The following is a 13,875-nucleotide window of genomic DNA, read 5'->3' as shown; positions in this document are numbered from 1 at the left end:
CCTTCAGTAAACGAAAGTTCTAATATGTATCTCAGGTCTAAGGATACTAAATGAGTATACCAGTATCAAAAACATCTTATGACTAAGATCCATGAAGATTATTTGATGCGAGTTGCATCCAACGTCATTCATAATGAGGTCTGTGAGTTTGGAAGTCAACTCCTTGAGTCCAAAGTCAGAATAGTCTTAATCAGAGTTGTTCCCACGAGTCTGACCGACTACGGATAATTTAGAATATAATATTCATGGATAAAACGTATTAAAACCAAACACAGTTATATTATTCAACATTTGCATTTAACCATTAAATCAAAAGACAACTTATGTAACATCCCGAAATTTCAAGATAATATTAATTATATTACTTAATAATAGAGGGAAAGTTTACTCGGGTTGTCAGGAAACAAATAATAGAGTAGGAGTTGGTATGAGTCGGGCTAGTGTTGGATTAAGGGAGACGGGTTAAATGAGAATGGGATTTCAGGGATATAAATACCCCCAAAACCCCAAAATATCTTCATTTATATCTATTTCTTCACACACTCAAAACACACACATTCTAACCGATCAAGATTCGAAGCCGAGACCCGAGATTTTGTTGATAGATCTGAGTTGGTAAGGTAAGAACAAATCCACCAAAGCTAATATTACTGAAAATGGTTAGGATTGGATGGGTTAACCGGACCCGAAACCCAAACTGCCCAAATCGGACCCCTAAAACGTCGATTTTAGGCCGATTTGATGGTTGGGATTTGTAGGCGCCGATCATACGATTCCGTGGGTACCAAAATCGAGTTATTTGGCTAAGAAACGAAGGAGTTATGGGCAAACAGATCTGCAGCGCGATAACTTCGCCTGCAAGATTAAGTTCGCCTGATGAACTTCGCCTTCAAGCGTAACTTCGCCTTCAAGCGTAACTTCGCCTACGGCCAAGTTCGCCTAAGGTTTAACTTCGCCTGAAGCCAAGTTCGCCTAAGGTTTAACTTCGCCTGAAGCCAAGTTCGCCTAAGGTTTAACTTCGCCTGAAGCCAAGTTCGCCTAAGGTTTAACTTCGCCTGAAGCTAAGTTCGCCCGAGGGTTAACTTCGCCTAAAGCCAAGTTTGATTAGAAAATAAATTATAAAGCGATAAATTAAAGTAAGCTAATACTAGGCCACCAGATTAGATAAGACGAGTATTGATACGTGTAACTTGTACAGTCAGCCGAGCTCAAATAGAGAAGGGATTTACAGCTATCAGAAAAAGAAGCAGAATCCAGGTGAGTTTCTAGCCCCATTTCCTTGTTATGTTTTCGGGGCTGTGTGCATACTCGATGTGAAGTGTGAATACACTTACCTTAAGTGGTAAGTGTATGCTATAGATGTTATACGAGGTATATATTTTATAATGCTTGTCGGTACGTGAACGATCTTCGGATATTGCACGTATCGCCAAGGATAGTAAATTCCAAGTGGTTGATAGTGTGTGTTTATTACGTAAATACCGAACTGATATGAAGTGTGATATAGGCAGGTAGAGGTAGAGTGTGTTAGAAGTGGCAAGAGTCTAGTAAGGGTGTTAGTGGCATAACGTGAGCGCGTGATAGGGAAAGCCTGTACGTGCCATCGTTATTATGTGTGTATGATTGTTGATGTGACTTGCTTATTATGTAAATGATATGAAGCGTGTTGTAGACAAGTAGAGGCATAGCGTGTTAGAAGTGACAAGAGTCTAGTAAGAGTGTTAGTGGCATAACGATAGTACGTGGTAGGGTAAGCCTATACGTGCCTTCGTTATTAAAGTGGCATAACGTTTTACGTTATTAAAGTGGCAAAGTGGCAAAGTGGCATAACGTTTTACGTTATTAAAGTGGCAAAGTGGCATAACGTTTTACGTTATTAAAGTGGCAAAGTGGCAAAGTGGCATAACGTTATACGTTATTAAAATGGCAAGTGGCAAGGTGGTAGGTGTAAATAAGAGGCTAAGTGGTAAGGTAAGCAGGTTATACGTTATTAAAATGGCAAAGTAGCTATTATATAATGCTTGTCGGTACGTGAACGATCTTCGGATATTGCACGTATCGCCAAGGATAGTGATTGTCAAGTGGTTGTTAGTGTGTATGTATTCTATGATGCGATTGCTTACTATGTAAATATTGTATTGGTATAAAGAGTGCTGCTGACAAGTAGAGATAGAGTGTGATAGAAGTGGCAGAGTCTAGTAAGAGTGTTAGTGGCATGACGATAGTACGTGGTAGGGTAAGCCTATACGTGACTTCGTTATTAAAGTGGCATAAGTGGCATAAAGTGGCACCAGTGGCATAAGTGGTTAAGCTGTAGGGGTAATTAAGTGGCTAAGCTGTAGGGGTAATTAAGTGGTTAACAGTGGCATGTTAGACAGTGGACTATGTGTCTTCGGATACGTATATATTGTATGAAGTGGTTGTATGATAAGTTGCTTGATTAACTAGAACTCACTCAGCGTAGCTGTCTTTTAGTATGCACGCAGGTGAGCTGATTATAGAGTTAGCATGAGGATGACACACGGCATGGATTGAACGGCTGGCATCTGAAGAAAGAAGTAAAGATGTTTTAAATATAAAGTTTTGTGTTATGGTATCAAAGAAAAGATTTAATGTTTAGTAACAAATGATTGATGTTTTATATTCCGCGAAAAGTTTTAATAAACTCTGATTTGAAGAACTGTGTTTATGAGTAAATCCGACACGAAAGTAGGGCTACCGGGTTCGGGGCCTTACAACTTAAAAGCATAACTGTTGAAATGTTCACACATCCAAATACTAAATCAAAACAAACTACTAGCTAGTCTAAGATCGATAGCATCTCTTTGATGATCATGCTTGTCCTGAGTCATCGGTTTAGTGGACAGGTCAGCTAGGTTTTGATTTGTGTCTACTTTGCTTAGTATGATGTCTCCCGTTCCAGTATATCCCGTATATAGTGAAAATTACTTAGAATGTGCTTGGCCTTGTGATGAGATCTGAGCTCTTTGGCTTGAGCAATGGCTCCTGCGTTATCACAGATTACGTCTATCCGTTTCTGAAAACTTGGAACTAGATCGAGGTGGGTTATGAATTTCTTCATCCAAGAAGATTATGAGCGAGAAACATCTCGGTCATTCTGGAAGCTAGCATCAGTGTAACACCTTATGGTGATCACTTCTTCCACTCCTCTAAACACTAAGAACCTATCCTTGATCATATTCAGGTACCTTAGAATGTTCGTTACTGAAGTTCAACGCGCAATGCTAGGATTTTGCTGAAAACGACTAGTCATTCTCAACGCATACGAGACGTCAGGTCTAGTACATAACATAGCATACATGATAGAACCAATCGTTTAAGCATATGGAATTGCTTGCATGTGCTTAGTTTCAATGTCCGTTGCCGGAGATTACGATTTGTTCAACACGGTTCCTTTAGCCATGGAGACAGCTCCTTTCTTGGAGTTATCCATTGAGAAGCGTGTCATTACCTTGTCTATGTATGTACTTTGACTCAGCCCTAAAAGCCGCTTAGACCTATCTCGGTAGATCTTGATTCCTAGAATATAAGCAGCTTCACCAAGATCTTTAATTCCGAAACAAGATCCCAACCAGTTCTTAACCTCCTTAAGCATAGGGATGTTGTTTCCAATTATCAATATATCATCCACATACAGGATGAGGAATGATATAGTGCTCCCACTAGCCTTTTTGTAAACACAAGGCTCATCTTCATTTTTAATAAAACCAAACTCTTTGATTTTCTCATCAAAATAAAGATTCCAGCTATGAGATGCTTGTTTAAGCCCATAAATGGACTTATTCAGTTTGCACACCCTGTTAGGATATTTAGGATCGATAAAATGTAAAATAACATAATTCCTTGATTTCATTGAATATTGTACAAACTATAAATATACAAACTGATGAGTGAAATCAGGAGAATACTTTGGAAAGACAATCAAACATAAACTAACAAACATTCACAAAATAATTATGATATAAGTGCCAAAAATAGCCGTAGATATTTTCGGCTTAACAGTCCCCCGCAGTTTGAGCCGTAGAAGAGCGGAGGCATAAACTGGAACGAAATCGTTGGAATAAATGCTTAGGTAGTCCCTTGGTGAAGATATCCGCATATTGGTAATTAGCTGGAACGTGTAGAACTTTAAGAGTGTCGAGGCGAACCTTTTCTCTTACAAAGTGTATGTCAAGTTCTACATGTTTGGTTCGTTGATGGTTCACAGCGTTGGCGGATAAATAGACCGCTGAAATGTTATCACAGTAAACAATCGTGGCATGTCTAACTGGGACATGAAGTTCAAGTAAGAGATTACGAATCCAACTTATCTCGGCTACGGTGTTGGCGACTCCTCGATACTCAGCTTTGGCACTAGACCAAGAGATTGTAGGCTGACGTTTCGAGGACCAAGAAATTAAGTTTCCACCCATATACACAGAGTAACCGGAGGTTGACATGCGGGAGTCGGGACACCCACCCCAATCGGCATCCGAATAGGCTGTCAGTTTAGTGGATGGGGAGGGTGTTATGAGGAGGCCATGCGATAATGTACCTTTAATGTAGCGAAGGATCCGTTTCAAAAGTTGAAAGTGTGGCTTGCGCGGGGCATGCATGAAGAGACAAAGTTGTTGAACTGCATATAAGATGTCCGGCCGGGTAATCGTTAGATATTTTAGTGCACCAGCAAGGCTCCGATATAAAGAACCATCGGTAAATAACACACCATGAGTAGCACTCAATTTAGACCCAATTTCGACCGGAGTGCTAGCAGGTTTACATGTTGACATGTTGGCATGTGATAAAATGTCGGCCGCGTATGTTGACTGAGATAAAAACAAACACGTTTTCTGTTGTTCGACGGTGATACCGAGGAAATGATGTAATTTACCGAGGTCGGTCATCTTGAATTCCGCGGATAATGATGTGATTATTTTGTGGAGTAGTGTGTCACTAGATGCGGTGAGTATAATATCATCCACGTATAAGAGTAAGTAAGCCATTTGGTCACCCTTTTGATAAATAAATAGCGAGGTGTCGCAAACACTACTTTTGAATCCACATGTTGAGAGAAAACCTGCAAATCGTTGATACCACGCACGCGGGGCTTGCTTTAAGCCATATAGAGACTTATTAAGTTTGCAAACAAAGTTAGGGTGCGTGTCAGAGGAAAACCCCGGTGGCTGAAACATGTATACCGTTTCTTTCAAATGCCCATGCAAGAAAGCATTTTTAACATCCAATTGATGGATGGGCCACGCCTTGGATACCGCTAAACTTAGTACCGTATGAATCGTAGTGGGTTTAACGACGGGGCTAAATGTCTCATCACAGTCAAGACCCACGGTTTGACTTTTGCCATTGACGACAAGCCTAGGTTTATGCCGTTCCAAAGTTCCATCGGCGTTAAATTTATGTTTAAACAGCCACATGCAACGAATAATTGGTGCATCGGTGGGTCTCGGTACAAGTTCCCAAGTGTTATTTTCCAATAGAGCTTCATATTCGTTAGTCATGGCAACCTTCCAGTTGGGATCAGTAAGAGCGGTAAGATGTGATTTGGGTAACGGAGATATAGACGGAGTGGGTGGGGAAGTTTGTGTGTTAAGCGACATAGGTTGGCGGGGTTTAAAAATTCCAGATTGTGATCGGGTGCGCATGAAGTGATTGGATGTGGTGGGTGGATGTGGGGGCCGGTTGGGGTCTGTGTAATTTAGAGGGTGTGAGGATTGAGAAGGGAGAGATGGTGGGGTATTAGGAGGTGGTTGGTTATTAGGGAATGTGTCGTGAGTTTGTAGTGGAGGGATGGAAGGACCATTTGTGGGTGAATTTGCATTGGCAAAAGGATTTAGTTGGTGGAGGGGCGTGTTAACAGTGGGGAAAGACGTGAATGGGGAAAATAATATGGGTGAGGGGTCTAGGAAAGAATGTGACGGGGGAGGTTGAGAGGGAGTGGCGAAAGGGAAGTTAGTTTCGTCAAAAGTGACGTGGCGGGAAAAAATGGTTTTTCCCGTGGAAATGTCTAAGCACCGGTATCCACGGTAGTTGGCCGGGTAGCCAAGAAATACACATGGTGCGGATCTTGGAGCAAGTTTGTGAGGGCGAGTGGGAGAGAGGTTTGTGTAGCATAAGTAACCGAACACGCGAAGGTGGTCATAAGACGGCTGGCGTAAGTATAGGAGAGATGTGGGGGTTTGGTTGTTATGTAATTTTGTGGGAAGAATGTTGTGAAGATATGAAGCCGTGTGGAGTGCTTCGACCCAGAACGAGGAGGGAAGAGAGGCATGAGTAAGAAGAGCGAACATATTCTCGTTTAGGCGCCGAATCATGCACTCGGATTTCCCATTTTGTTGTGAAGTGTGTGGACACGAAAAGCGAAGTTGCATACCATGTTGGGTGGCAAAGTTCTTAAAATTAGTGTTGTCAAATTCACCCCCCCCCCCATATCGCATTGAAAAGATTTAATCGGTAGGTGAAATTGGGTTGAGACGAATTGATGAAAATGAGTAAATTTAGTGAACGTCTCAGATTTAAATTTTAATGGATAAACCCATGTGTATTGAGTGAAATCATCTACCAAAACCATATAATATTTATAACCTGCATGACTCAATATCGGGGAGGTCCACAAGTCACAATGTAAAATAGAAAAAGGTAAAAAAGTGCAATTGGTAGAATCAGAAAAAGGCAAACGTTTATGTTTCGACAATTGACAAGAGTGACAAACAAATGATAAGTTTATTTTATTACAAGAAATAAAATTCTTCGAACGGAGAAACTCCATAACTGGTTGACCCGGGTGTCCAAGACGATTGTGCCAATATGGAGAATCTTGAGTTGAAGCAAGACAAGCGGTGGCGGAAGCATTTGATGTGAGCGGGTAAAGATCACTCGTACTGTTGTGACGACTCAGGATCGTGCCATCCTTGAAATCCTTCACAGAAAATCCAAAAGGGTCAAACTCAACGGAAGTCCAATTATCAATATTGAACTTACGAACAGAAATAAGATTTTTAATAAAGGTCGGGTTGTAAACGACTGATTTTAGGTGTAATGATTTTGAGGATGTAGGAATGGTGGAGGTTCCCGATCCTAAAACTGGAATTCGATTGCCATTTCCTACAAATATTGACGATATTAGCGAATGTGAGGAAAATGCATTAAGTTTACCTTGGTCATAAGTAACATGAGAAGATGCACCTGTGTCCATGTGCCACTGATCACCACCTGGATTCACGAATAGAGCATGAATAGAATCCGTCAACTGAGTCGGTTCGAGAGGGTCAGTTTCGGTTAAGTGAGCCTGGGCTGAGGATTGTGGTGATTGGGCTGATTGGTTTTTGTTGGGCCTTGGATTTTGGTAATTCCATGGCTGAGTCCAAGATTGAGTGGGAAAGGGACATGGAGGTGGAGCCCAATATGGCCTATAAGCAAGTGGAGGCCCATAAGTTTGAGGATGAGCCCAGAAGTGTGTAGGTTGAGATTGTTGAGGTGGGTATCCTCTGGCTTGAGACTGATTTTGACCACGATAATTGTTGAACCGGCTATTATCACGGCGGCTATTTTTACGACCGGAATCGCGACGAGGGTGACTGTCACGGGGTGGGTTGCCCCGTCGACTGATATTGTCACGAGGAGGGTTATTGTCATGCCGATTGTTAGAATCTTGGTGTGATGTGACAGTGGCGGCTACCATGGGGGTAGGAGAAAGTGTGTCACGAGCCGCGATCCGACGAGCCTCGGATTGTAACCGTTCAATGGCTTCTTCCCATGGGGGAAGAAATTGATTAAGTATTGAGGCAGCTGCATCGTATTCACGGGGTAGTCTGTGAACCAGGTAAAGGATTCGTTGGGTGTTGTTAATCGGACAATCGACCGCGGTGAGTTGATCGGAGAGTTCACAGATACGCTGACAGTAAGCTTCAAGATCCGGCATGGCGGAGAGGGTCAAGTTGGTGAGTTCATGTTGTAATGCCGCGGCTCGCAGACCTTTGTTATTCAGGAACAAAGTCTTGACTCGTTCCCAGGCTTCATATGCTGTTGACTCGTCTTCAAGAACACGAACTAGCAGGTCGTGTTTGAGAGTTCCATAAATCCACTGTAAAACAACCGCATCAATTTTCTTCCAAGAAGAATAATCAGTGGACGTTTTCTCGGGTGACGGCGAACCGTCGATGTGGTTTAGCACATCGTACCCGATGGCATGAAGCTTGAAAAGTTTGACCCATGTAGGGTATGTGACTTCGGTACCGTCAAGAGGAGGAACCTTGTGTTGGATGTTCGTGATGGTGTAAACGGGGTGAAGGGGCTGTGGTTTGAGATCAGATTCGTCTCCCATGATGGTGAGAAAATGGCTGGAAAAGAGTGAAGGAAGGATGGAGGCGTGATCGAGATCAGGCCTTGGGGTATGATACCATGTAAAATAACATAATTCCTTGATTTCATTGAATATTGTATAAACTATAAATATACAAACTGATGAATGAAATCAGGAGAATACTTTGGAAAGACAATCAAACATAAACTAACAAATATTCACAAAATAATTATATATAAGTGCTAAAAATAGCCGTAGATATTTTCGACTTAACATAAAACCTTCAGAAAGGTGTCCATTAAGAAAAGCAATTTTGACATCCATTTGCCATATCTCGTAATCATAGTACGCGGCTATGGCAAGTAATATCCTAATCGACTTAGTCATAGCAACGGGCGAGAAGGTTTCATCATAGTCAATACCTTGAGTTTGAGTAAAACCCTTCGCGACTAGTCGTGCTTTATAAGTCTGTATATTTCCATACATGTCGGTCTTCTTCTTGAAAATCCACTTGCTCCCTACTGCCCGACACTCAGCGGTAGCTCAACCAAGTTCCAGACTTGATTGTCACGCATAGATTGCATCTCGGCGTTCATGGCATCTTGCCATTTCTCAGATTCCGGATCTAAGATAGCAGATTTGTAATTAGTAGATTCATCACTTGACTCGGCTATTAAGAGGACTTCGGGACCATCTATATGCCATAGGTATTTAGAGTTTGGTACGCGAGTCCTATTACTTTTGCGAAGGCTTGTGTTTATATTTGATGTATCAGCAACAACTACTTGTTGATTAGACGTTCCAACTTCCTCAGTGGTTGTTTGTGGTTCTTGAATTTCTTCAAGGTCGACAATAATATTTCCAGTTCCTCAATCGAGAATTTCCTTCTCGAGGAAGTGGCCTTTCCTTTTGATAGAAATCACATTTGTATCAGGATGGAAGAAATAATATCCGCATGACATCCCCATACTCTAAGGAAAGACAAATTGGTTTACGCCCATGCATTATCTCATATGGGGTTTTGCTCACCTTTTTAGTTGGAGCCAAATTGACAATGCGGGCGACAGTCATAAGGGCAAAGCTCAAAAAGGAGTAAGGCAAGTTAGTTCTACACATCATCGATCGGACCATGTTTAGCAAGGTGCGATTTCTCCTCTCGCTCACGCCATTGTGTTGGGTGTGCCAGGTGGAGTGAGCTATGAAACAATTCCACGCTCTTTTAGATGATGTATGAATTCTGAGCTAAGATACTCTCCACCTCGATCTGATCAAAGCATTTTAATAGTTTTCCTGAGTTGGTTTTCCAATTTGATTTGAAACTCTTTGAATTTTTCAAAGTGTTGGGACTTATATTTTAGACCGACGCATCGAATTATTATTATTATGGGTGAAAAATATATTTATATTATTGGTCTTATCCAAGAGGCGGATGAAGTGAAGACCAAGGCACAAGACCATTATAAATAGACGATTAGATCATGTCTTTCATGGTGGTATTTTTGGTGTATTGAGAGTTTCAGCTCTTCCTCGGGTGGCGAGCGTTTATGATTATGTATGTATGTATGAGTGTTCTTTGTGACAATCTTTTGGTTAAGAAATCCTATTTGTGTTTCGATTACAATTGTTCATCCTATTATTGATTGTTAATCGAATCGAACTCTCCACACCTGTCCCTAGATATTTCAAGAGTGAAAACAAGTTTTTGATTCGATCCGAGCTCCTCCGTTAATACTGACTATTCACGCTTCCGCACCAGGGCTCGGTTCTCATAGTTGGTATCAGAGCGGGTTATCGAATCGTTCAGACTAACCGCTGAATTTAATTCAATTCGCTCTTGAATCCGCCATGGACGTTAAACTATGAAGTTCATTGAAGTTTTTGTGGGTTTTTGCATGGATTTGGATGAAGTTTGATGATTCGAAGATGATTCATGTGAGTTGATGTTTGAGTTGATGATTAGTTCGGAGATTCGACATCAATTTCACGTTTATATGTTCAGATTCGTCCAGATCTTCAATTTTTGGTTCGTTTTAGGTCAAACTCGTTTATATTTGATTTTAAAAATTTGAAAGTTTGATGAAATTGATGGTAGATTGGTGATAGAATGTTGATTTCGTGATGATTTGATGTGATTTCAATCTTCAATTTCAGTTTAAGCGAGTTTAATTTCAGATATGAGATTTTAGGGTTTGTTTGCTCAAATTGGGGGTTAATGGTTACTAAGCTTTCAAACAGTTAGCAGTTGATGCTGATTATTAACGAGTAGTTACAAGGGCAGTTTTGTAATGTTGATTGATGATGTGGTCTTAACGAATAGATAATACTCAAACTGTTGTTGCTAATGTTCATCACGAACAGTTAAAAGTTGCTGCAGCTGTGCACTTGTTTAAGGGCATTTCAGTAATTGTTGATGATGATTAAGATTTAAATGCTGAAAATTACAAGTTTGCTGATAAGTGTTCGAATTGTTACGGCTATAGACACGAACAGTTCTTGTAGTTGCTGCTGATTTTGTTAATACATGAACATTTAGATGCGGTAGCCGATGCAGATTGTACGAGTAGTTGTTGTTGATGCAGCTTACTGTACACGATCGGTTGCTGATATTATACGTCAGAACAGATTATTATGCACGAACAGAGGGTTAGTCTCGAGTTGTTAGCTGCAGCTGCTAGTTCGGTTTGCGGCAGCTGCTGGTTTATTTTGTTGCTGATGTTTTGATTTAAAAGGCCACGAGCATATTCGCAGCAACGAAAAATTATTGCAGCTTGTCTCGAGTAGTTAGCTTCTAGTTTACAATACACGAGTAGTTGCAGCAGATGCAACTTCACGACTGATTGACAAATTATTGCAGCTTGTCTCGAGTAGTTAGCTTCTAGTTTACAATACACGAGTAGTTGCAGCAGATGCAACTTCACGACTGATTGACAAATTATTCACGAACTTAAGCTGCTGATATGAGGTTATGCTACTGCAATAATGAACAATTGATGCCGAAATTTGCTGTTAACGGGCCAAAATTGCTGTTAAAATGTGCTGTTAACGTACTGAAATTTGCTTATTAAAATGTGCCGTTAACGTGCTGAAAATTGCTGTTAAAACATGATGTTAACGTGCTGAAATTTGCTGATTAAAGCGTGCTGTTAACGAGCTGCTGATGCTGCTGATTTTAGTGCTGAAATGCTTATTTTAATGCTGAAAATGCTTACTTTCGTGCTGAAATTGCTGATTATGCTGAAAGGGGCAGCTTTGTTAACTAGCTGCTGTTTATTTGGTGGTATGCAGAGTGTGAAATTTGTCAATTTCGGGTTATTTTATACTTGTATTCTTAATGTAAACCTGACCCGTTTTGTATGCCGAACTTTTCGATATTATCAAAATAATGAATTTTATGTTATATATTTGTTTTATGGTTGTCGGATCTCAAAAAAAAACACCCTTTTCGGTTCTTAAAATGCCCCGAAAACGCTCAAAACGAACTCCAGGGACTAAAACTACCAAAATGAAGACTTGAAAGACCCATTTGTAGTTTGTGCTTTCTTGGGTCTATAACCAACCCATTTTCATGAAACACCCTTTATGAAAGACCCATTCAACTTACCCTATATATACACACCCATCTTCTTCATTTGTGCTTGCTCATTTCCTCATTTCTCTCTCAAATTCTTGAATTCTAAGGTTGTTCTTCATAGTTTGACTCTCAAGATCAAACTAAGCTAATCTTTCATTTTAATTAACTTCTCGATACTTAAAGCTTGATGTTACAACATATATATAATATACACTCCTTGTTTACCTTCGGTCTTTCATTTCTCCGGTCTCGGTCGGTTGAAATGTCCGGCTAGTAAGGCAAGGTTACATGGAGGACTTTGTAGTCCTTGTTTATATATTTAACAAATCTAACCATATAACTTGTTATACTTGCTTAACTTCTGCATATTTTAGTTTATTGTTCATATTTGTCAAGTTCCATGGTATTGGGTATGTGGTGACTAGCCTCGGTTTCATCCCGAGTTGAGAACCGAACCAAAAACTGAACTTTTGTTTAAAAGCTTTATTGTTAACTTTTTGAATGTAAAACTTGAGTATTATTATTTATAAGTTATTTTACAAGTTCCATGGTAATTGGGTATATGGTAACCATCCTCGGTCTTATTCTGAGTCAAGGACCGAACCAAAAAAACCGAACTAAACCGAGTTTACTCGCTTAAGACACACAAGTGTGTTTTTAGCCACCAAAACTCATATTTTTCTTCAAGATTATATTTTAAATCAATTTTAGTTAATTTCTAAAAATACTTGGCATGTCGGTAACCAACTTGATCTTATAACAAGTTCGAACCGATAAAGTCGTATACTCGCTTAATGAACGTTAAGGTTCTTCACAATAGAAATACACACATGGTTAAGTCTATTTTGATTTTATTGAGTTATCTCATAACATTTATTATTTTGGGAAGTTAACTTTGAGCTTGGTCAATTATCAAGTCTCGAACCGACAAACCCGAACACTCGTTTAAACCTCGTTTTGGTATTCTTATAACTAAGAGTTTTGCAATATTGCATTTTAACCCATATTATTACTTAACAAAGGTTGAGTAAAAAAAGAAAAAAAAAACTAATGAATAGAATACCGAGACCCGGTTTCGAGTAAACTTATTTTACAAAACTCGTTTCTTTAATTTCTCAAATATTTACATTTTAAATCCTAAACTTTATTTATTTACTTTATTTGTCATGTATTTTATTTTAAACCCTTCCAAGACTACTTACTAACACAAGACCCTTTTAATATAGGTCTTGCTCGTTAAACCGATCTCTCCGATTATTCATGACACTATCTTTCAAGTTACTTGTTAATGTGAGTACTTTTTCATCCCCCGTTTTCCATCTTTCGTTTTGGGGGTGGCATTGCATACTTATTCAAATTCAAATGATTTATACTTGAGTCTTAAACCACAACACTTATTGTATATGTTTACCTAAATAAATGCTCGATTTGGTGTTACATGCTTTACATGATTATGTGCAAATTCTTGAATTCTAAGGCGGGTAGCCTCATCAAAGAATGATCATACGTTAATTCCGAGTATATATGGTATCCCCATATAGAAAGGTGTCGTCAATGTATTCTTATTGACGATTTCATTATTGTCGTCAATGTATTCTTATTGACGGTTCGTAAATGTATTCTTATTGACGGTTTTATTATCTAAATTGTTTCTATTATTTATTGTTTTCATATACTAGTTATGGATTTCATACTATATACTTATTGTCCAAAACTATGAAAATTGCTCACCAACCTTTGTGTTGACAAACTCTATTTTATGCAAAGTTACAAGTTTTTTTAGTAAAAGGGCATTGCCCTTGGTAAAATTTACTGAAAAATAAAAAGTGGTTACATACAAGTGCATCTCCCTCCCTCTTGAACATTTACCATGGAGGGGGTAGACCACAAAAACGAAAATGCGACATTCTAACTTGCTCGTAGGCATACAATTTGGAACATACTACTATACTTAGCAAACATCTAGGCCTAATCTAATCGCCGAAGT

Source organism: Bidens hawaiensis, unplaced genomic scaffold (assembly GCF_021521415.1).
Source record: "Bidens hawaiensis isolate Kalapana, Puna unplaced genomic scaffold, B.hawaiensis_p1.1 tig00005523_1, whole genome shotgun sequence".
Lineage (NCBI taxonomy): Eukaryota > Viridiplantae > Streptophyta > Magnoliopsida > Asterales > Asteraceae > Bidens > Bidens hawaiensis.
The sequence above is the reverse complement of the archived record's forward strand: the minus strand, read 5'-3'. Positions refer to the sequence as shown.